The sequence below is a fragment of the Tachypleus tridentatus genome, chromosome 6, assembly GCF_004210375.1.
Source record: "Tachypleus tridentatus isolate NWPU-2018 chromosome 6, ASM421037v1, whole genome shotgun sequence".
Taxonomy (NCBI): Eukaryota; Metazoa; Arthropoda; class Merostomata; order Xiphosura; family Limulidae; genus Tachypleus; species Tachypleus tridentatus.
The window spans coordinates 98,598,273-98,621,943 of NC_134830.1; the positions used below are offsets into that span (position 1 = coordinate 98,598,273).

A 23,671-nucleotide genomic window follows, 5' to 3' on the forward strand; every position below is an offset into this window, starting at 1 on the left:
AAAAGAAAAGAGTAGAACCTCTTTCATTGTTTTATTGAAAATAAATTACTTATCAAAACAATCTATGATAGTGTGTGAAAGCCAATTTAATCTTTTCCATTATAGGATTTCATGTCATTTAAATGAGTCTTGGCTGTTTTTATTCATGCCAGTTTTTTTGGTTTTTTTTCATTTCCAACCTTATGAAAATATGTAATTTTGATTCATCTAAATTATGTATTATTTTGACTGTATTTCATACTGTCTTATCCAAAATGTATAATATTGAAAAAACCTTGGACAAACATTATATGTAAGAAGTTTCTGAAAATTTATTTACAAACAATTTGCTATTGCTGAAGTGTCTGTCAGCAGTTATTTTCCATATTGTAAAATATGTATCTTAGAATTGTGTAACTGATCTTATGTTGAAGAAGGAATGTTGACTGTAGTTTTGAACTTGATACGTGTACCTACATAAGATATGGAAATCCTTTTCTACAAGATTGAGATTTGTTGCACTCAAAGAAGTGTAACATAAGTATTTGTACTCAAGGTACATCTGTGAATTGACTATGCCAGTACGATTTAGATTCTCACAAGTTAGAGTATAAAATAATGTTCTTATGAAGAATTAAAATACTTTTTATCTATCGTGTAGTTTGTATATTGTATTTGCATGACATCTAGAAGCTTCAAAATACATATCTAGTCAATCATTTTCCCTTCAAACTGTATCTTGTATTTACTCTTTTTTACTATGAACTATTACTAAATTAGCAGATTAAGGTAAAATTAATGGTTGATAACTTTGAAATCAAATACCTAATGCATGTTGAATAGCAATCTGCAAAATATTGGGAAATTTGCAAATTGACCCCCACCTTATACACACAGGGTTAACCTGTCCAGATATAGGAGCACCTGCAAATTTTTTACAAATATTTTTTTGAAATGAAAGTTTTACAGAAAAAAGTAAGAACATTGTTTACATAAAGTGGTATATAATCTTTTTTAACAAATTCCCCATGTTCCTAAAATCAAAGTTTATCGACCATTTAGACTATTTTTGAGGAATGCCTATATGCAAAATATTTTAGTAAATATCAATCAGTATTATGCGTAAAGTTCTAGACAAAGATTTTTGACTGTTTCTACAAAAAGGTGAGAATATTAGTTTTAATTTCAAGATCATTAAGGGCTATACATTGCAATTTATGTATAACTTTTAAAACTAAACTTTAGTAAAACAATTATGTAGACTACCTTACAAACCCAAACATATAATTTAATTCTTTTATATTATTTATGATCAGCCTAGCATTGCTAGGTGGTTAGTGCGCATGACTCGTAATCTGAGAGTCACAGGTTTGAATCTCCATCCCACCAAACATGTTTGCCCTTTCAGCTTGTGAATGTTATAATGTTACGGTCAATCCCACTATTTTTGAGTTAAAGAATAGCTCGAGAGTTGGCAGTGGGTGGTGATGACTAGCTGCCTTCCCTCTAGTTTTTTACTGTAGTGTGTTAAACGTATATTAAACTGATACATAAATCATAAAAACAATCAGCTATAGAATAATAATGAATAATGTAGTTCTTATTCAAGTAATGGTTTTTATTTATAAAAATGAAACATCAATGTGTGATAAAAACTTTTCAGGACAAATAAATATAATATATAAAACTGTGGATAACTGTGAAAGTATGTGAGGTAAATTATTGATTGTGCTATAATATTTGTTAGTTCAAATATTGGATAAATTAAGGTAGTATGTCCGATAAAAACTTTTTACATTACGTATATAATACTGTTATAATTGTTGTCTTGTTAAAAGAATGGTTTTACTTGTAAAGTATTCAAACCTTTTATGACACATGCAAATTAACTGAAAAAACAATCTTCTATAGTGTCTCGTTCAAATAAGTTTTTAATTGTAACTTTTCCAAATTTATTTCGTAAAGTGAAGACTACAATGTTGAGGATATTATCGCATTTCGAGACGCCCTTAGATAAGTAACAGTAACCTTAATAACGCAATCCGCCTATAGAAACAATGCTCTTAAACACACCATTTACCTGTATAGCCTTGATAACAGCATCCGCCTGTCGTAACAGACCTTTTTGTGTCGAACTTTGATGCTATTCCTCTAAACAGCTGCGTCCTCTTGTACCATTTTGCTTAACTATGATAGCATCGTGTCTACCACCTCTTGGTATTTCGGTGAGATTGCGTAACCCATGTCCATATCTCTTGAAGTAGCCAGTCAACACGCTGTATCTGAAATACAGCCCTGTCTACTGTAATAACATTATAAAAATGAACGACAAATTAAAATAAAAGTAATTATATTCGATATAGTAACTGGTATAACCATTTTTGTCAATGAAAGGAACAATATACAAAATATCATAATCTACTTAGGGAACTCGCAAATAACTGTATTTAGGCTTGAGTCATAGCAGTTGATGTATATTTCTTTGGACACTTGCTCTCTGTGTAATACCAAACTTTAACAAAGAAACGCTGTATGCTGTGTCACCTGACAATTAGTGTTATATGTTTTATTTCAAAGCATTTCAGGTTGGATGTAACAACGTTATCACAGCACATAGAAGACAAGTCTGGACGAAAACAAAAAAAAATACCTGTCTTGATCGCTATAACTTAATGTTAAATGTAATAAGAAAACAAGTAGTTAAACTTCTATAGTTTATATAAACGCTTTTAATATCATTTGTCTATTTTAATAATACCTTCTGATTGTTCTGAAAATGCGAGCGCACTTCACTATCTAAATGCACATCTGCACGTATTTCATTTCATTAGATTTCAATAAAACGGAGATGTAAATTAGTAGACATGTTGTACATACTTAAAAGCTTACCAAAGTTTTTTAAAAGGTCTAACATTAGGCTGCATAATAATAATATAATATTATTTATTGATTGTACTGTAAAGTTTAGACCTAACTAAACCAAAGCAAAAAGGTGTATATAAGATAAAATGTTAACTTACCTCTATTGACTACTTAATAAAAGCTTAAAACTAATGTTAGGCTCAAGACAAGTGGACTTGTAGTTTTAGATGTCTGCGATTAGAATTGCTTTAAGAAATCCTGTACTTAAAAATGTACTCTTTTAAATAAGGATACTAATCTGACAGCAAATGTTTTCCGGGTCTTTGCTAGTCTTAACATTTTCTCCGTTGCTGCCACGCGTGAGTTTTGAGAATTAATTAAGGATCACTTGTACCAACACTCGAGACGACTGGAGGAAAGAAATACATGACAGATCTATTGGTGTGAATAAAACCTGATGAACGCTTATACAGAAAGCTCTTTTATCAAGAACTGATGTGTGATTAAGACAGGTAAAGAACATTGGTTCATTAGTATAAATAAAACCTGATAAAGGTTTGTATATAATGCTTTTTTGCCAAGTGAAACTTGATTAGGGCCAATACCGTTTTTTCTTGATACGAGACCAATGGCTACATAACCTGTGTTCACTAGGAAGTGAAAATGTTCATATAGAACAAGATTTTCTGTTGAAGTAATTATTGGCCATCGTGAGTACTGAATCAGTGAGTATGGTTTCATTAATAAGTTAGAAACAGAGTACACACACAGTTGGTTGTCATAAAAATATTTAATCGAGATGTATAAAACATGGTTTATCACTGCATAAAATTAGAATTGCTTTGTAAAACAAGCAATAATCAAGAGTAGGAACAGAACAATAGTTTGTAAATATTGGTACATTCAACATACAAAATGTATTTTTACCAGTAAAAACTTGATCATGACAAGTATATAACCGTAGTTTCATAAAGAAGAGAAATAGGTCAGGTTACACAAAGTAGGTTTTGAAGAAGGTTGAAACAATCCGGTACATTCGACGTAGTAACACGGTGTGATTTTTGTATCTGTAAATTTAGTTATCTGTAAGTGACGTGTTCTAAAGAATCATTATTTTTTCGATTACATTTTGTTCTGAAACCTACATTTATCGATAATTCACTAATTAGTACGTTTTCTGTATTTGTGCAAGAAAGAAATGTATTCGTGAGAGATATTTCCCAATAGTCAGTTTTACAGTGGTGTGTCTGCGGACTTAACAACGCCAGAAACTGGATTTCGATACCCATGATGGGTAGAGCACAGATAGCTCATTGTGTAACATTGTGCTTAAATTACAAACAACAGCTGTCCTAAACTTATTTTGCAAGCAACGAAAATCAAAATTTAATTTTTAGTTTCACAATAAATTTTATAAAAACTTGTATTTTAAAAGATTATTTAACGAAAGTATTTCACTTAATAAATATAGTGCCACGTTAAGGCACTAATTAGACCTGGGTGAATTATTGCTCTTGATTTAAGAAAAGCCATACAATTTGACATACTAAATTTAATAATGTGAATAAAAACAATTTAAAAGAAATTGTTTCATTATTATTATTACTGGCAGAAACGTTACTCGTAATTATTAATCGTAGTATTCATACCTTATTGATGGTAAGAAATTTAAAGTGGACAAGTACTGGGAGGTACTGCACGAAAAGTATTGTTCAGTTTGTGCTTTTTAATCATACGTCACTCATTGCGCCAAAATGATTCGATATACAAAGCTCAAAATTTTTATTAACTTTACTCGTATAAACTGGTGTTATAATAAAGGTAATACCCTAATTTACACTAATAAAGATTTAATCAAAGTCAAGTATAGTCGTGATAAAAGCCGTGTTTTGTTCTTGGAAGAATTATTTAAAAGTGTGTTGTGTTATAAAAAAAAAGTGGTTGTAGCAGATACCACTTGTTTTTCTAATTGTCTGAATTTTAAATACTGAAATTGTGATTTTTTTTTTTTTTGTTAGTGGATTGTTGTTTCTGGTGCCATTCAGTAAATGGTGCAGGAGTTTTGGTTACATACATAGATACTGACTTACATGCTACGTCCATTATAGTAATATTTCATTATACACTTCATATTTTATTATTATATTAGCAACTTTTTTCGGCTTTCAGTCTTGGAGACTTATCAATGGTAAATGTCGATAATGTTATCCTCGATTACCAATAACGTCCAAGTATTAAGACGTTGTAAATTTCAATTCCGATTTTACGTGCTTCAATGTTTAGATGGAAAGATATGCTACGGACATCTGTTGCGTTAGGTTACATGTGAAGGGCTATATCTCTGTATTTGGATAGAACGTGAATTTTTTTTTTTTTTCGTAACAGTTTGCAGCACTATGTTGGATGATGATATTGTCACTGACACTAACTGGGGCTGAAGGCTGGGTCCAGGATAAATGCCCCTTATGTCCATTATAAAACGATTGATATATTGTTTCTAGAGGCGTATTATAAAATTTAGGAGCGCTCCAAATTGGGTAATTGTATCATGTTATACTCTTGGGGGGGGGAGTATTTTACTAATTTGAAGATTTAAGTTGCTCTTTACGTTAAGTATATAAATTCTTTCTGTTTTTATGTGGGTCAGTACAATTTTCATCCAAATAAAATCAGGAATATTTAAAGGTTATTTAGAAAAGTTTCATGATATATATAAAATACATTTACGTAGGCAGTCATAATAACACACAACTTAACTTAAGTGACACTTTAGTAAGATCTCTTTCAAAACAAAAATGCATCTTTTTGAGAAACCATTTTTTCTAGTATGTCAAACACGCTGTTTCTGTCGGTGTATTCTTATTGATTGATTATAATTCTTTTATATGTCACTTTTATTCAGGAAAATAACTTGTAATGAAAAAGTTTTTGAAGTATTTTATTTGTGAGTAAAGACATCAGTTTATAATGTTAATATTGCATATGACTCCAAACTTACTATACATATTACATGATACAGACACAGTTAAATGGGTTGGATTTGATTTCTTAAAAAGTCTTTCAATAAGAAAGATAAATGTGTTTATTGTGATTCGCTGTTATAATTAGAAAGCAATAAGCTAAAATTCTAGGGTTTGAGGAGGTAGGCCTGACATCGTCAGATGGTTAGGGCGCTCGACTCGCATTCTTAGGTAGCGGATTGGAATCTCCATTACACCAAACATGCTCTTCCTTTCAGCCGTGTGAGCGTTATAATGTTAGTCAATCCTACTGTTCGTTGGTTAAAAAGTAAGTCAAGGGTTGGCGGTGGATAGTGGTGATTAGCTGCCTTCTCTTTAGTCTTTCATTGCTATATTAGGGATTATGCAGATAGTCCTCGTGTAGCTTTGCGCGAAATTCAAAACAAACAAAATAAGGGATGTATAGTTAAAAGTGTATCTTAGTAATGGTGAATAATGTAAATTGAAAAACTTAAGATAATATGGACGAGTTAGTTGCTTTAATTTACGTTTTTAAATATATCATGAATATTAGTATACAGGATACCAGGATGATATGCGGAAATCCCACTTTTTAAAGAAAGAACACGTTTTTTTTTATATTTTCCCAAAGGTTTGAGTAAAATTTCGTGTTTGATATTTTACTTCTTTGACTTATTTATAGGAAACATTGATCTATTGGAATTGGAAAAAAACAACTCTTTATCTCATAAACCTTTGGAAGTCTATTAAGAACTAGCATTGTGTGCCAAAGTGATTGATGAGCCAGACATCTATTTTGAAACACGTAAACTGACATCAATAATATATTTTTGATAGTATATATTCTTTTTGTCTCGGATATTGTGAATTTGTAACAGCTCTCTGACTCATCTAATTCTATTACAATTTACAAAGCATTAAACTCACGTAAGTATTGTTCTGATGAATTAAACCATTGTCTGTAGCATTTTCTTCCCATATTTACTGAATAGAAGTTTAAATATTACTGTACATAACCAGTGAGTAACTGTTGTCGCTTTAGGCTTACGCCACTGTTACTTTCCCACAGAAAGATGAAAAGAAATACAATAAAAATCATTCCAGTGTGCATTTAAATTTTTTATAGTATACAGAATGCATTGTTTTAGTTTTATAGCTTGCATATTTTGCATTCAGTGAGTTATTATCAATATTAATTACGTGAATGCCTTGAAAGTATTTTCGTAATAAATAAATGTGTTAAGCTCTGAAGTCAGAGCAATCAAGTTTGATTATTTCTACTGGAAGCAAATGGTTTGATTTGTTTTGAATTTCGCGCAAAGCTACACGAGGGTTGTTTACGCTAGCCGTCCCTAATTTAGCAATGTAAGAAGGCAGACAGTCATCACCACCAGAGCGAGCATGTTTGGTGTGATGGGGATTCGAACCCGCGACCCTCGAATTCCGAGTCGAGTGCCTTAACCACCTGGCTATGTCGGGCCTGGGAGTAAACGGAATAGTTTGATAGAGAAATAAAACGAACAGTGTTGTATATTAATTTTTACAATAAATTTAACTAAAGAACAAAATATAGTTTAAAGTTCAAAAATTAAAAAAATCAAATTGTCTGGTTTAAGTGCTGGTTTTAGTATGGTTTTCTTCTACACAGATTATTAAAGAACTTAGTTTTAATTTATGTAAAGTATCAAATAGTGTTTGTTGAAGTACAAGTTTTATTTTTTAACATGTTTTATCATATTACAAGCCAGCTGAGTTTTTGCAGTTGTACGTTATGTCAGATGTAATGCTAATAATCGACCGGAGTTCTTGTGACAGGTACGCAAAGTTTGTTGTTCACCAGCTATTAATCGATAAACACTATGTTAAAAACGTAGATGCAATAACAGTACAGTATAGTTCTGTTGGTCTCAGTTTTCTGTTTTTAAGGCCTTGAGTAATTTTAAGTGTTGGTAGAAAACTACATATTAATGTGTTGATAAGTTAATTTGAATTTCCTTACAGTAACACTTGAAAATTGAAATTTCACTGTTTAAACTCTTGGAAAAGACAAATGGTTTTCACACTATATTTTTCACCACTTTATAGAACATTCATACTTGTTTTATTGTAGCTCGTTTGAATTGGAGAGGTTTTGTTCTATAATAATAAAGTATTATCGTCGTTTTTATTTGACTTTAAAACTTTGCTGCTGTATACTGATCTGGGTTTATTTTGGTGTTTCTAGTACAGATACACACCTAGGTTTCATAATTTAATGTGGCAAACATTATTTAATCTGTTGATAGTTTAGAAGTTGAGATTGTGGGAATGTTCTTACTGTTGATTGTTCAAGGATTTTTCATCATTTAGGAATGATTATATTTAGTAATGTTTTTTTTTCATCACGAAATTTGAATGATTACTGTTTAAATGACATTTGTAAGTACTTACGACCAGAAAAAATGAAGATTCGAGCTCTGAAAGGTTGTATTGTATTATTAAATATCAGCTGGGTCTAGCTATTTTGCTGGAACTGTTTGGATTTTGCCTCTAAGTACATTAACTTTTGAATGTCTCCTGTACTTGAAAACAAGCTTATCAGAAACTTTCTGAAAAGTACTAATTAACTCGAGTACTCAGTGAAGTAGTTGTTTTATCCTTGTTTTCCTCTTACAAACATTTCAACTTTTTCTCCTAATACTTTTCAGTCAATATATAAAAACATTTGTGTTCAGTTTACCCGTCTGTAGTCTCACGTGAGAGGGATGGTTATCCATAAGGACTGTTTTTCTCCTTGCTTTCAGCGTCACTGATGTGAGCTAAAATATCGAGCAACTCAAGGGCTAATTTTAAGACTAAGTTTCAATAGACAGATGTGACATGCGATGTATGAATATTAGGTACCGCAGTATTATGAACCACATTATGTAATTTATCTTACTTGCTTAGTAGTGTCAAAGGAGGTTACCATATTTGATTTTTTAAATTTGTTTTATGTTTTATTCCAGTGGATGAAGATAAGAGTTGCAGTTTAAACGTTGTTGCACACTTCATGATAATAATTAACGCTACAACTGGTAATAAAAGATAACACGGTTGTCTCAGTTTTTTATTATACTGTGACTTGTATGTTTATCTTCACTTGAAATAAGTAGGCTCTATTTTATCACAGGTGAACAATATTTTGGTTATATATATATATATATATATATATATATATAATCATTGAGTAAATTCGGATTCTTTCACTTTGAGAAAATAAAGAGAGTGGACACAATGTAAAACACAATGAAGGCAATTTTTTAAACACAAAAACAAAAGGCAACGTCATTACTAGATAACTCCAAACTACACTAGAACTTCAGTTAAGAGGCTTATTGATAACTATTTCATTATGATTAACTTTTAGGAGAGTTTATACTATCAATAAAAAAAAATTCATATACCACACTGAAGACTTAAATTTGAGTGAGAAGGAACTAAGACAGCACAACATTATATGCAAAATTCTTTGACTCTGTTGGTCATTTCTATCCAAATATCCCTCGGTGCGGATTCCTGTACGTGATGAGGTGACCTCCCAGAGAAGGTTCGGTTCTTTTAGTTTACTTCTTCTGGGGTCTGAACATCCACCTACGTGTTTGCTATGCGTGGCGACCTGTGAAGGGAAGGAGAGGGGTTCAACCCTAACACACCACTTTGGCCTTGAATTCCTGTAGACGGGTGGCTTTGTGGTCCCCTCCCCCCATGATCAGCCAGCTGGTCCACTTGGAATTATGATGCCGACTAGTATCCTCATTTTGATATTTACATCACCGCGTCCACCTGCTACCATCAAGGTAGGTTATCTTAATTGCAAGTTACGGCCATATATTTCGAACCTTCTCAGGTTTTTCACTGTCAGCTGTTCGGTCACTCGAAGACATCATGTCGTGGTTCATTGACGTGTGCATGTTGAGGTGGTAAGGATCACGATACCTGTGAGTGTGAAACAGACCCTCATTGCGTTAATTGTAATGGCTCTATTCCATCTAACTTTCGTTCTCGCCATAAGTGGTTGAAAGAAAAAGAGGCATTACGTTTGAAAACGATTCAAAACATTACTTACCTTGAGGCTCGAAAATTACTGTCCACCACTTCACTTTGGACGTACACTGCTGATCTTCATTCAACTACTAGAGTGGGAGTGCATACATATCTCTCCGTGCCTTGACCTCCGTGGTTAAGAAAGTTGATGAATCAAAGTCAACACTCATCTCTGTCCTATTCGTTCTAGCAAACTCCTAATTTCACTTCCTTTGGCTCCAGGTACGAGCATTTCCTCGGGTACATCTCCCGCCACAAGATGCAAAAGGATCATTTGTTCACGTCCTCAGTTGCTTGAATTTTCTTCCAATGACAGAGACCTGCCCAAATGACCCAGGACAGGATCCATGGAAATCGACAGACCTCCTTCGAATAAACAAAATAAAGAAGTCGTGGTCGAAAATAGAAAAGCTATCCACTAAATTCTCCTACACATAAATAAAAATGGCCACTTTGATACAATGGAACTGTTGAGGTTTACTTTCTAATCTGGATGCATCAAAGCACTGATTGCTTCTAATCATCTTGAATGTCTTTCCTTACAGGATACATTCCTGAAACCTGCCGATACAAGCACCTTTCGGCAGTTTTCTTTATACAGAAACGACAGGTTGTGTGATGGACAAGTGCATGGAGGGGTGGCACTGTTGGTCGATCAGCATGTGCCCACCCTGTTTTTGCCACTCAACACACCCTTGTAGGCTGTAACCATTCGTGGATCTTTAGATCGTACCATCACAGTTTGTTCTCTCTACCTGTCGCCTGTCGAGACCTATGATCAATCAGACCTTCATTCTCTCGTTGAAGAGTTGCCGTCTCCCTTTTTATTCCTGGGGGACTTTAATGGACATAATCCTCGCTGGGTGTTTATATTGACGGAAGTGATTGTTCCGTAGAGCATATGCTCTCAGGTCACAACCTTTCTCTTTTCATTTTTGGTTCTTATACTTATTTTCATGCACCTAGTCAGTGTTTTACTGCTATTGATCTTTCACTTTGCTCCCCTTCACTATTCTCTCACTTTTCATGGAGAGTTGACAGTAACCCACGAGGCAGTGATAATTTTCCTATAACTTTGAGAGAGACTGGCCAGTGGAAGCTGGACCAAGCCAACTGGCCGTTTTTCGCTGCTCTCGCAGAAGTTGATCCCGCCCTCGTCGGTAAACTATCAATAGATGACGGCGTGGCGGTAGTGTGCGCTTTTTCTTATAGCAAAGCCACATCGGGCTATCTTCTGAGCCCACCGAGGGGAATCGAACCCCTGATTTTAGCGTTGTAAATCCGTAGACTTACCGCTGTATTAGCGGGGGGCACGTGGCGGTAGTGACTGACTGTATTCAGTCAGTCAGTGCTCTGTACAAGAGCACTGAACATTCTCCGTGTCTTCTTTTCCATAGCTTTGGGAGCGGTTCGATGTTCTTTGCTAAAGATATACCATGCTTTTATTCGATCGAAACTGTCAGGACCTTGACCTTGAAGATGCTAGACCTCATTGATCATCAGGAGCTTTCCGCACTTTCCCAATCCAAAGTGGCCCGGCATGGCCTAGCGCGTAAGGCGTTCGACTCGTAATCCGAGGGTCGCGGGTTCGCGCCCGCGTCGCGCTAAACATGCTCGCCCTCCCAGCCGTGGGGGTGTATAATGTTACGGTCAATCCCACTATTCGTTGGTAAAGAGTAGCCCAAGAGTTGGCGGTGGGTGGTGATGACTAGCTGCCTTCCCTCTAGTCTTACACTGCTAAATTAGGGACGGCTAGCACAGATAGCCCTCGAGTAGCTTTGTGCGAAATTTCCAAACAAACAAACAAACCAATCCAAAGTTTGTATACAATCTCATGAACCTTCTCTGCACCTTTGCCGTTTGCAACTATCTTTACTGTATGCTTCAAAACTTCGATCGTTACCACAGCATCCCACCTGGGATTGTGTTTTCTTTCCTCAGTGAGCCATGCTTTTTCAGAACAGACGATTTGCCATTGTTTCTTTTGGCCTTCGTATCCAGGCGCAGTTTGATGAATTGGGTTTATCCTTGAATGACATTGCTGTATCCACTGGTCAGTCAATACTATAATGGCTAATTGCTATCCCCAAATGTGACCTTTTTTAAAGTAATCTGAGAAAAGCGGATACTCCCGATTGGAAGTACTGTCTTTTATTTGTAGAATATCTTTCGACCCATCCTTTCATTTTCATTTATGTGGATGATTCGAAATCGGGTAACTCTGGGTTCTGCCATGGTTTGTTGTGTGGTGCTTGTGCACAAAATTCCCTGCACAGTTTCTGTGTTCACTGCTGAACTGTATGCCATTTCTCTTTCCCTGGATCACATAGAAGCTTAGTAGTACTCAAATTGCACTATTTATACTGACTCGCTTAGTTCTCTACTAGCCCTGGAATCACTTAAGGTTGGTTCTCATCCTCTTCTCGCCAATATTCAAAACTGACTGGCCCATTTCTCTTTAACATCTACTTCTATCCAGTTTTTCTGGATACCGGGCCACGTTGGTATTTGCGGGAATGAGCTAGCCGACACTGCAGTTTAATCTGTTTTCCATGGTGCCATCACTGTTGTGCCTGTTCGATACATGGACTATGGTCCTGTATTCAAGACTTAGCTCTGTACCAGTTGGCAGTCGACTTGGAGTGAGCAACGTGAAAACAAGCTTCTCCAGATAAAACCATCTATTGAACTTTGGCCGTCTTGTTTCCGTAAGGATCGAAAGAAGTGCATCAATCCCAAATAAAATAAAATGATGAGTTAAAAAATTGTGACCAATGTGTAGTCTAGTTAGGACAACTTCTTTCCAATTCTTACGAAAACAAGATGGCCAAAGCCCAATAGAGAGATTTATCTAGAAAAGGTCACATAGTCCGCATTTTACCGTCATGTCGTGCAATCGTTATGACTTTCAACGACATTTTGTCACAAGGTTTACCCCTGACGCTGAGCAGTGTCATTGGCGATGGGGACACTATCCACCTCACAAATGTTTTTAATTTTTTAAGGGTCATTGGCCTTTTTAACACTATATTGTAATTCAAAGATTAAATTTTTTGTTTTAACATGATTCCTTTTTTACGAAGTTTAATAATTGTACTTTTGATTTTTAAGCGGTTGTTTGGCACAAGTAGCTTAGTTTCTTTGCGCCAATAAGCGCGAAACAATCAAATAACGTATCCAAATAATAAATGATGCTATATTAGCGAAATATCTCTTGATTTACCAGTGGAAATGGTCACTGTGCATTTTCACGTATGTACAATTTTCTAGAAACAATTCTCACGGGATGATAATTATTTTAAAAAACTAGATTCAGCTGTGGTAAACAATAGTGCAACGAATTTTTGTAAATACGTTCGAATTGTTTTGAATATCATTTTAAAACAAGCAGCTTGTGTGCTGTTCGTATATTGTTAAAATTTATCATCAACAAGTCAAAGACAGTTGTAAATAATCACGGCTATATAAAACCTTACGGCAATTTTGTTGAAGAAAATGTAGAGCTAATTAGTTAATTCTATAGTTAAATGCAAAACGCGATGGACCTTCAGCATGTTCTTCATTGTACCTTTTCTCAGACTGCACGAAAAGGTTCGTTTTGTTTTGAATTTCTTGCAAAGCTACACAAAGGCTATCTGTATTAGCAGTTCCTAATTTAGCATTGTAAGACTAGAGGGACGGCAGCTAGTCATCACCATTCACCACCAACTCTTGAGCTACTTTTTTACCAATTAATTGTGGGATTGACCATACTTTATAACGCCCTCATGGCTTAAAGGGCAAGTATGTCTGTTGTGATGGGGATTTGAACCTGTGACCCTCAGACTTGTATAGACAGGAAGGCAGCAAAGTAGGAACGAAAAATACTTTTGTAGTTGTATTTCAAATTGTAAAGTACACTTACCCGTAGTTTCAAATTTTATATATATTAAATGTTTTGTTTTATTATCTTTTTCATTAATTTTGTTGTGAAACAGGAAGTCCACCATTTACAAAACCCGGGAGTATGTCGCCCTTGTGGTATTTGCCAGTATAAACTGTCTTTTCAGTGAAATATTGGCTTTGACATTAACACGGCCTGGAAACAGATTTTTGTATTTTCCTTTGCTTATGTATCGGTACCTTCCTTCATTAAGTTTAAAGTACCAAACCTCGATGTTTTTTAAACAGAAGCTCCTTTTCGTCCTGTTTCATGGGCTGTTGTAATCTCATTTCTTCTGAATAGACGCAAATAGCCCAGTTACTTTGCATCGTAAAACACCAAACCAACCAATCAATCTACTAAATGTTTCGTCTTTTCTGATTTTATATTTTTATCTAATATATATTAAAGGTTGTTGTTTTTATTGTGGACATATAAGGCGATATTCTTTGTTTCTGACTACACTTATTAATGTGAAGTTTCTTGGCTGAATCCTCTAGAGAATCTGGCTATGAGGAAGTAAACAAACTAGAGTAGTTTTCACTAGAGTAAGAGGTAGGAGCACATACTTGAACTATTGCTGCAGATGACAGGAGGTTCGAACAGAAGTAGCGGGATTATTGAATGGTGAAAACATGGTAAAATAATGCGATGAACTGATGAGGCTGGTAAAGTAAGCATTCCAACATAGTTATTCACAAAATGGTATATAATTTTCTCTTTCCTTTACTTCTATTTTCAAAATTCTACTGGTTATTCTAGTTTACACACAATCTCAGCTTTTTAAAAACTTTACGCTGACAAAACGCAGAACTCACACACACAACTTCATCTATTGGGTTGAGGAATAATTCGTGAGCGTTTTTTCAAGTTAAAAAAATATATTCATAAATGAAACGTTTTCGCAAAATATCTAATAGATGGTGTGTTTGATTTTCATATGTCTTTACTTTTTGCTTTCATTTTCAGCTCATTAAATGGAATGTCAAGTGGACAAAATCGAGCGTTTTCGACACCATCTGCTTTTCGCATTTAATTTCTTGCAATTTCGTTTACAACAATGCATGCTATATACCTAGGTATTACATGAAATAAAGTATCATAATAAATGTTTTGGGTGTAGTGTGTTCATGCATTGAAGTATTGTATAGTCTTGCATGTAATGCTTGAATGAAATTATTTAAAAACGCTCACGAATTATTCCTCAACCTGATAGATGCATAAGTCTGTACCAGTTAGAAGTTGATGGCAACTGTATTTCTATATGTATATGTTTAATGAACAGCATGAGAGAGTTACTTCGTTGCAAAATACAAATAAAAGCATAAAGAAAATCCAGAATATTGCATTCAAATAAGTACATAATACCCTCAAGATTCTGGTTACTGATGTTCGGTAGTGGATTTTACAGACAAGTCTGAAAAGGAAGGGAATTTTGAACGTTGTAGAAAAGTAGATTTGATATTGAGCAATAATGTACATATACCTTCAATAAAAAGAAAATATTAATCTGATACTCATTATTGATGTTCATGTAAATATAGCATATTTCCATGGGAACTTGAAGAGAGCCTACATTACACATGCTTAAATGCCTTCGTTGTTGGGATGTAGTTTTGTGGTATATTTTCCGAAATTTGAGTCAAATTTTGGTGTTAACCTTGTTAAGTTGGCTTTTTATAGGTAGATGACGTGGATATTAAAAATGTTAAAGCACATGCTTGCAATGTTTATATTTTACTAGTTTGGAAAGGAAGTCTTCATGTATCTCCTATTTTCTGTACGAAACAATGGTCAGAGTGTTAAAGACATTGAACGTTGCGTTAGGACATTGGCTCACATTCATGTATATACACGAATATGTTGTACAGCGAAGCAGCGCTAGACTTCGGTGCGTGTTTGTGACATTGAAAAACAAAGAAGAAACATGAAAAAATAATGACATAAATGTATTTCCTTAAAGCACCTCTTTTATATCTCCTCCTCTGTAATAGAAATTAATTAATCCAACGTAAAAGGATTTACGTTAATCCAAAAGTCTCGAATTTCAAAACAGGAAACGTTTTAGTTTAATCAAAGTTTAAGCCTATAGAATATAAATTATTCTTGTGAGTGCTACAAATAATCCATTTTTTGAAGTAGAACATAGTTAATTTGCCATATTAAGGACACACTATCTGTAATTTGTATATAATAAAAAGAAAAAATTAAAATGTATTAAAATTGTTAAATATAGCATTTTGTTACAAGTCTTGAGCACGCATACATGTTTATTAATAATTTCATTTTGAGTTCACTTACTGATTTAAATGTTTTTTTACAGGTTACAGCTTTTACAGTAAGATTATTTCTCAGAATATATACGACATTTCGATCGTTTTGAAGTCCACAAGTTTTAACGGTAAAGATTTTAATATTTAAGTAAACAGTTTAACTTGCAATTTAAATTTCTGAATCGATAGTAGTTACTTATGCATGCACGTACTAATCCGCGTGGATTGACAAATTATTTGTTTTAAAACGGTTGAACAAACAAAATTTGAATAAAAAAAGATTTTTCGCGGAATATTAAGATTAGAAATGTATAGAGCAATAACGAACAAAGGTATATAGAGATGTCTGGATATTTGTTGATAGTGAGATTTGTTTAATTTTATTACTAAAGTTTTTTTTATTTTTCTTCTGGTAGTGCCATGTTCATGTTTTAGTATGGTGACATTTTGTTCAGCGAAACTTTGTTTTTCTTCATATGTTAATGTACTTCGGAAGTTGTTGTTCCTTTAACTTGACTTTCAAGTTACGTCTTGTTTTCTGGTGGTGGTTTCCTTATATAATTTTCACTCCAGCGGTGAAAACGAATCTAGTTATTATGTTAAAGTTATATTTATGTGGTATTATTTTGTTAGAGATATGGAAATATTTTCCATATATAGGATAGTGCAAGTGATTAAAGTGATTAGGTTTCCTTTATTTTCGTAGTGTTTTTTATTTTTAGTTAGTGTGTTTATTAAGTGTCTCTTGTCTGTTTGTTTTTTTAATTTGTTAATAGTTTCTGGAACTGTTTAACGTTATTAAAGCACCGAGTTAAGTGCACAGCTTTATCGATGTTTTCTGTGGTACATGAAGAATTTAGGAAGCTCCTTAGTGTGCCTAGCTTCTGGTGGATAAATGTTCAGAAAACCGGTTTATGTAATTTCTATAAATAAGTATAAATGTGACAAACTTTTGATTTTAGAATACTTTGGATTTAATGTTATATACATGATTAGAATTAAGCAAAATATTTGTGACAAAAATATATGAAAAGCTATAGGAAATCTTTTCGGGTGAAATAATTTAGAAGTATGTTAATTTGTTTGCCCTAAGTTGTATATGGAATTATATATGTAAAGTATAACAAACGTTGTAAGGAGCTGAAAATACGAATGATAATGCACTGTATGTTTCTTCCTACTTGAGAATGATCGCACCAGTGATCGAAGCGTGGTACCTGTTCTGAAAATAAGCTTCCTTAGTGTTAAAGCTGTAACTTATTATTATTTATAGATAATACACTTTTATTGCTCTTTGTTCTTTATCCAGTGAAAAATGTGTACATAGATATTTCAAACGTATTTTTCTTAATTAATAACAGTTACTGATTAATGAAGATATTGTTTATTTCAGTAGCATATATATGTATATATAATATTGTTCTGATGCTCTTAAATACATAAATAAATGAAGGAGGATGGGGCTTAAGAACAATTAAGATAAGGGTTTTTAGTTCTATTTAACACCTCTATAATTATTAAATAAAAGGGTGAAGGTTGGAATTTTATATTGTAGAATGTTAAGGTGGCTTAATTCTCGTTTAAGATTGTCTTAACATTAAAGATAACTGCCCTACTACAACTGGCTGCAGACAGCAAAAGACAGTTAGAGTTGAGACGTGGTAGGTTCAAGTACTCAACTTCTTTGTTGCTGGCCTGTTTAACATCGGTATCTTGTCTTGTCTGATAGATGGAATATCCCCAACACGTTTTGGTGCTGTGGTCACAGACGTTATGACCTAAGAATGTTAAGGACTGGTAATGGAAGAAATATTTTGAAGTTTGGTCTCATCATAATTTTTTTAAGAATATAGTATCAGTTATTATGTTTTTGTAGCAGAAGGTTATTATAAATTAATATAATAATGTATGCACCTTGCATTATGTATTGTAACTTCTGAATATTATTTCTTCACTTTTATAAAGAATCGATCTGGCCCAGTGATTGATGTGCTGTGTATCTGATATTTCGTCTTCATAACCCGTAACCGTAACAACACTTAAAAAAAAAATATATATATGGCACTCTACAGTTTGTGGTTGCTCTACAGGAATGCCACACTAAGCCCTCTATTCAATCAGATGAAAATAAACCATGAGTTGGCAGTGGGTGGTGTGAGCTAGCTGCTTTTCTTGTGTGTCACTCTCAAGCAGCTTTGCGCGAATTTCCAAAAAGCAACGATAGAGTTATAATTAATCAATAATCAGTTGTAATAGTGTTTGAATGTAATTTTTATCCGAGCTATACTACAAATAATTTATACATTTTGCCCCTCCAGTGACAAAGTGCTATTTCTGCGGATCTATACTGCTCGAAACCGAATTTTAATACCCGTGGTGGCAGAAAACAGATAGCCCTTTGTGTAGCTTTGTGCATAATAACAAAACGTGATAATAATATGTACTCATATAGTGTTAAAATTGAATTTTTTATTTGAATAATTTGGAGAAATAAATTAAGGACACGATTATAATTTCTCTATATAATTTTAATTATAGCTCTAACTAATTTTTCATATACAATTACGTAGTTTTTGTATTTTACGTATTCTGAAATTACGTATTTTGTATTGTATACACAAAAAAGAACCAATTTTCCTGTGAAAAACATGTTTTTATATTCATATAATTTACTGTAAATTTCTTTGCCCTTTAAGTTCAGTTGTGTACATACTCAATTTAGAAGGGATTTTGTTTTGGTTGTTGTGTCACCTTAGAAATTGTATTTCGAATTTGATGTGGGAACATCTCGGTGGTTGTAGTGTGCTGGACACTGTATGTTACATTATGTGGTTCGCGCCCCATTACCATCAAATAAAAAAAAAAAAAATCTGGTTCTTGAATTGTAGATGTAATGTTGATGCTCAACATCTCACAATGTGAATAGGGTAGCCAAGCAGTTGACGGTAGATGATGTCAAAGTATCTTCTCTCTATTATATCACTGAAAACATTAAGAACAATAGTTTTGCCCGAAATTCAAATAGACAGACATGGTCTTTATTCTGTTAAGCAACATTAATTCGCCAGTCAGCAGTGTGTGTGTGTTGTATTATGAGTCGATATTAATGTATTGATAAGATGGTACACAACATAAAAAATAGCTCTAAACGTATATTGTTATCACGTATAAACGTTTGTACAACTGGCAGTTCACGTGTGGGTTAAGATAAATTTGAGAACGCTCGAAGTACCTATTGTTTCCAGGTGGCTGATTCCATTTCTTGTAGCATACGAGGATTGTTAGTTAACTAAAACTTAGCGTCGGAAACAAGACAGTGTCGCATGATGTGAAGTGTTTCATTTACGTGTTTGTACGACGTTTGTTATGATAATCAAGTTGGTCTATGAATAGTAGTAATTTATTATTATTAAGTTATTTTCGCGTGGTGTTTGTGTAGCGTTCGTTTAGTAGTAAGAGATGTTTTAAACGATTATTTTTTATTACTGAAGAAACTTGTGTGTTTATAACTTATGTGACGTAATAGGAGATTACTCATGGAAATGTTTTGTTACTTGTGCCTGTATGTTTATACTTCTATATGTATTTTATGTTACTGGTGCTGTGTGTTTGTTTGTATCTAGGTATGTTATCTTACTAGTTTCTGTACAGTACTGTGCAAAAGTGTTAGGACAAATTCAAAAATTAGATTTCATGTTACTTTCAAAGAAAAATTGGAAGGTAAATAACAGGTTGAAACGTCAACATTTTGTAATCGTCATATTTAGTACAACAGAAACTCTGTAAAAGCTTGAGTTCAACAAACAGTTAATATTTTATGTCTCATTTTTGCTTTAATAACTTCATACAGTCTTTCAGGCATTGTTCCAACATATTTAATCAAAGTGTCCTTTGAGACTTTACTCCAAGTGTCTGTATTACACTCACATAAAGTTTCTTTGAAAGTAACTTTTGAGTTGTCAAGTTTTTTGATCTATCAAATTCCAAATCTGCTCAGTTGGCTTGAGATCTGGGCTCTGTGGGGACCATTACACCATTTGAATGACTCCAGCAGCTTTTTCGTAGCTAAGTAATTTTACATAGTTTGGATGTTTGGGGTCATTATCTCCTTTACAAATAAGACGCAAACCATTGGGTATACCATGACAAATCAGTATCTGATAGTACCTGCGCTGGTTCATTATTCCATCAATTTCGCCTGTCTCTTCAGCAGTAAAACATCTTGAAACCATCACACAGTCTCTCTCATGCTTCATGGTAGATGTTATGCATTGAGGCATCTTTTCTTCCGCCGGACGTACAACCTACGCTTTGAACAAGATATTTCAAACTTGTACTCATCCATTTACAACACCCTTTTCAATCATGAATAGTCCAGTTTTTGTACTTTGTAAGAAATTTAAGTCTTATGATAATGTTTAGAGATCAAAGCAAAGGTTTATTAACTGCTACATGCCCGAATGTTCCATTCTTATTAAGTCTTCTTGATACTGTAGATCTGTACACTTTTCTATCATGTGGTATATGATCGTTTATGTCATACTTGAGATCAGTGGCAGCCTTCCTTTTGTCCTGAAGGATGCATAAACGAAAAGGTTTAACATCAGTATCATTGAGTTTAGGTGTCTCTCCCTTTTCTGTTTTGAAACTTACCTATCCCTGTCTCACTGTCTAGGGTGTACTTTACAGAGTTTGGGAGGCATTTCAAGTCTGCAGCAATTTGTTAGGGTGCATCCAGCATCACGTAAAGCTTTCATGCAAACTCTGCTCCATTGACAGTTTTCTAAGTTTGTTTTTTTTTTTTCATGGCATGACAACAGAACTTAACATATTGTGTTAAACACTGTTTTTATCAAGGTTTATTTGTGGAATGCTATTAAGTTGATTTCTTCTAGCATATACTGGTACCATATGCTAATTCCTTTATGTATAGTTGAGGCATTGCATGGTGTACAATAAGTTATTTCAGACCGTATGTTTGTGGTCTCGCTTGAAGTTTTACACATCGCTTCTCTTTTACCTAACGGTCAGTGTCGAACGTATTATCTATCAAAACAGCGGAGGGTCTAAAAATCTAACGGCTAGAATTTGATGTGAGGGGAAACGAAAGTACCCCTGATAAAATTCACTTTCATTAGTCTCGCGCCGAATAAAGTACTTGGCCAGTGTCCCAGTTGGCATGGTTGTTATTAAAGCAAACTAATGAAGGAGGGTGAATTAAAGATCATGATGGTAAGCTAGTGTAACAAGGTTTTTTGTTTTTTTTAGCGAAGAGACGACTGAGAGGGATGGGTTGGCTTGAGAACGGTCTGTCTTGGGCTGAGTCTTCGTCTACACTGGTAGGGATGGAATGGAACAAAGAAATACCGGTGTAGGACTCGTATATTGTTTCGTAGTCTGACTAGACTGAGAGTCAACCATTATATACTTATTTGAAATCATTAGATCTCCCAGAATGCGTTTTTCTCTTTTGTTTCGCAGTTTTCTCATTAAAAAAAAGGCAACAGCTGAGTATTTGTATTGAAGTGTATCCTAATTAAACATTTAATTGAGACCAGCAGTGAAGCAACAGCCTCGAAATGTGTATTTTATTTCTGAATATTTATGATTAATTAACATATGATTTTGCACATTAAATTTTCAATAACGTATTTATTACTGCTGGCCTGTTTTATTCGAGATTTTACTTCTCCCAAAAGAACCGTCGGTAAGGAAAGGGTTAAAACTTAGTTGTTTCTTACTTAAATTTAATATTTTGTTTTTTTGGGGAAAATACTTTTTTGTTCCCTTTACTGTTGAAAGCCAGTTGGTGTAGCCAGTAATTTAAACGTCCCGTTCTTCTGTTGATGGACGCGGCATGGCCATGTGGTTAAGGCACTCGACTCGTAATCTGAGGGTCGCGGGTTCGAATTCCCGTCACACCAAACATGCTCGCCCTTTCAGCCGTGGAGGCGTTATAATGTGACGGTCAATCTCACTATTTGTTGCTAAAAGAATAACCTGAGAGTTGGCGATGGGTTGTGATGACACTGCCTTCCCTCTAGTCTTACATTGCCAAATTAGGGACAGCTGACGCAAGTAGCCCTCATATAGCTTTGCGCGAAATTTAAACCAAACTTCTGTTGATAAAAGTTTGATGAAGTTGCTAGGTATTGGAGTAGGATTATTTTAACATACTTTTCTAAATGCAGATATAACAAAACATAAGAAAAATATTCGATTGTAAATGTACTGATTTTTAGGATAACTTTGAATAGGAACTTTTTTTGTGTTTTCTTTAACTTTGGTAACATTTTAATTTTTTTTATACAAAATTCTGAATGAACATTTGTATTTTGATATCAATAAAGTATACTCGAATCTTTTGATTTTTTCGCGTGATATTTTAGTAGACCTCTGTGGCCTAGTGATTAATGTGCTGTGAATGTGAATTCATAGGTTCATTGTTCGTGGTCTGATACCCCCAAAGACATGCTTCTTTCGATAGTTTCATGTTATGAGTGCGCTGCATGTGTAACAATCAAATAGTTCTTCCAGACAAAATATGTATTGGCTGTAGATGTTGTTGAACTAAAGCTCTAGTCCATCAGTTCAAAATTGGGGACGAGTAGGCAGAAACGGACTATTTGCTTTGAGCGAAAATACTGGAAGAAACGATAAAATTTTTTCACTTGCTCTCCATCGTATTGTTTGCTTCATATTTATGTTTAGCTTGTGAAGCACAATTACTGTTGAGAAGCTTTCTGTAATGTTTGTTCCAAAAAAACGGTTATGGAGTGAAAAACAACAAACACAGTAATTATGCAGTCAACCTGATTTTATCGCTTTTTATGTGTATGTTTAATGAATTTTGTATTTGGGCTAATAGCTAGCCAGACTGCTTGCTATAAAGAAAGCTTTCATCATCTTAACTGTTCAGTAGACGTTAGTTTCAGGAAATATGGCTATTCTGGTACTTCCACATTTTTACCTTAATGTGCTGAAAAGCAGAAATGGTATAGAGCTGTAATGTACTGATAAAGAAAGTTCAAATTAGGATAACCAGAACTAGCTTAAGACTAATATCTGATGTGTTGTGAAAAATATGTATACAGTTCATATTTTGTAGTTCAATTATGACTGCTATTTACATTTTAGATAAAATAAAAAAAAACTCTGAAATATTTAGTAGACCGTAATGTGTAAGTTTGCTCATTCCCGCTCTCAATTATTTATATTTACACTGAGTTTATGGCTTATGAAATAGAGTGGAAGTTTATGTAGAAAAACAAGCGTCAAAAAACTTCTATAGAGGTATCGTAAAACAACTAGCGCATTAGTATTGCTAAGCAAAACTTTTAAAAACACGAAGTACTTTACTAAACAAAATATCCTTAACCGTATCAGACAAACTTTATATAATACGATAAATGTATTTTTCAATGTTGAACAAAGCAATGCTTTTCTTCAATCTTGTAACCGCTAGTCTGGCTTGATTTTATACCAGGGACTGTTGTTTCAGTTATTACGAAAAAGAAAACAGTCTACACAAGGGCTACTCAACAGGCATGTAAAGTTTCGATTACAAAACGCCAGTAAATTAATTCGGC

At 34.0% G+C, this 23,671-nt stretch overlaps 1 protein-coding gene across 16 annotated transcripts in view; it reads left to right on the forward strand.

The window, feature by feature from the left end:
* LOC143253153 (plasma membrane calcium-transporting ATPase 2-like) overlaps positions 1–23,671 on the forward strand; it is a 212,120-nt gene that overhangs the window by 37,275 nt on the left and 151,174 nt on the right. Inside the window, exon 1 of one of the 16 annotated variants that reach the window (XM_076506503.1) lies at positions 16,133–16,210. The exons of 13 other annotated variants lie outside the window; for them this stretch is intronic. The gene's annotated coding sequence lies outside the window, so the exon portion shown is untranslated. 2 more of the 16 variants (XM_076506510.1, XM_076506511.1) reach the window with 2 other exon arrangements.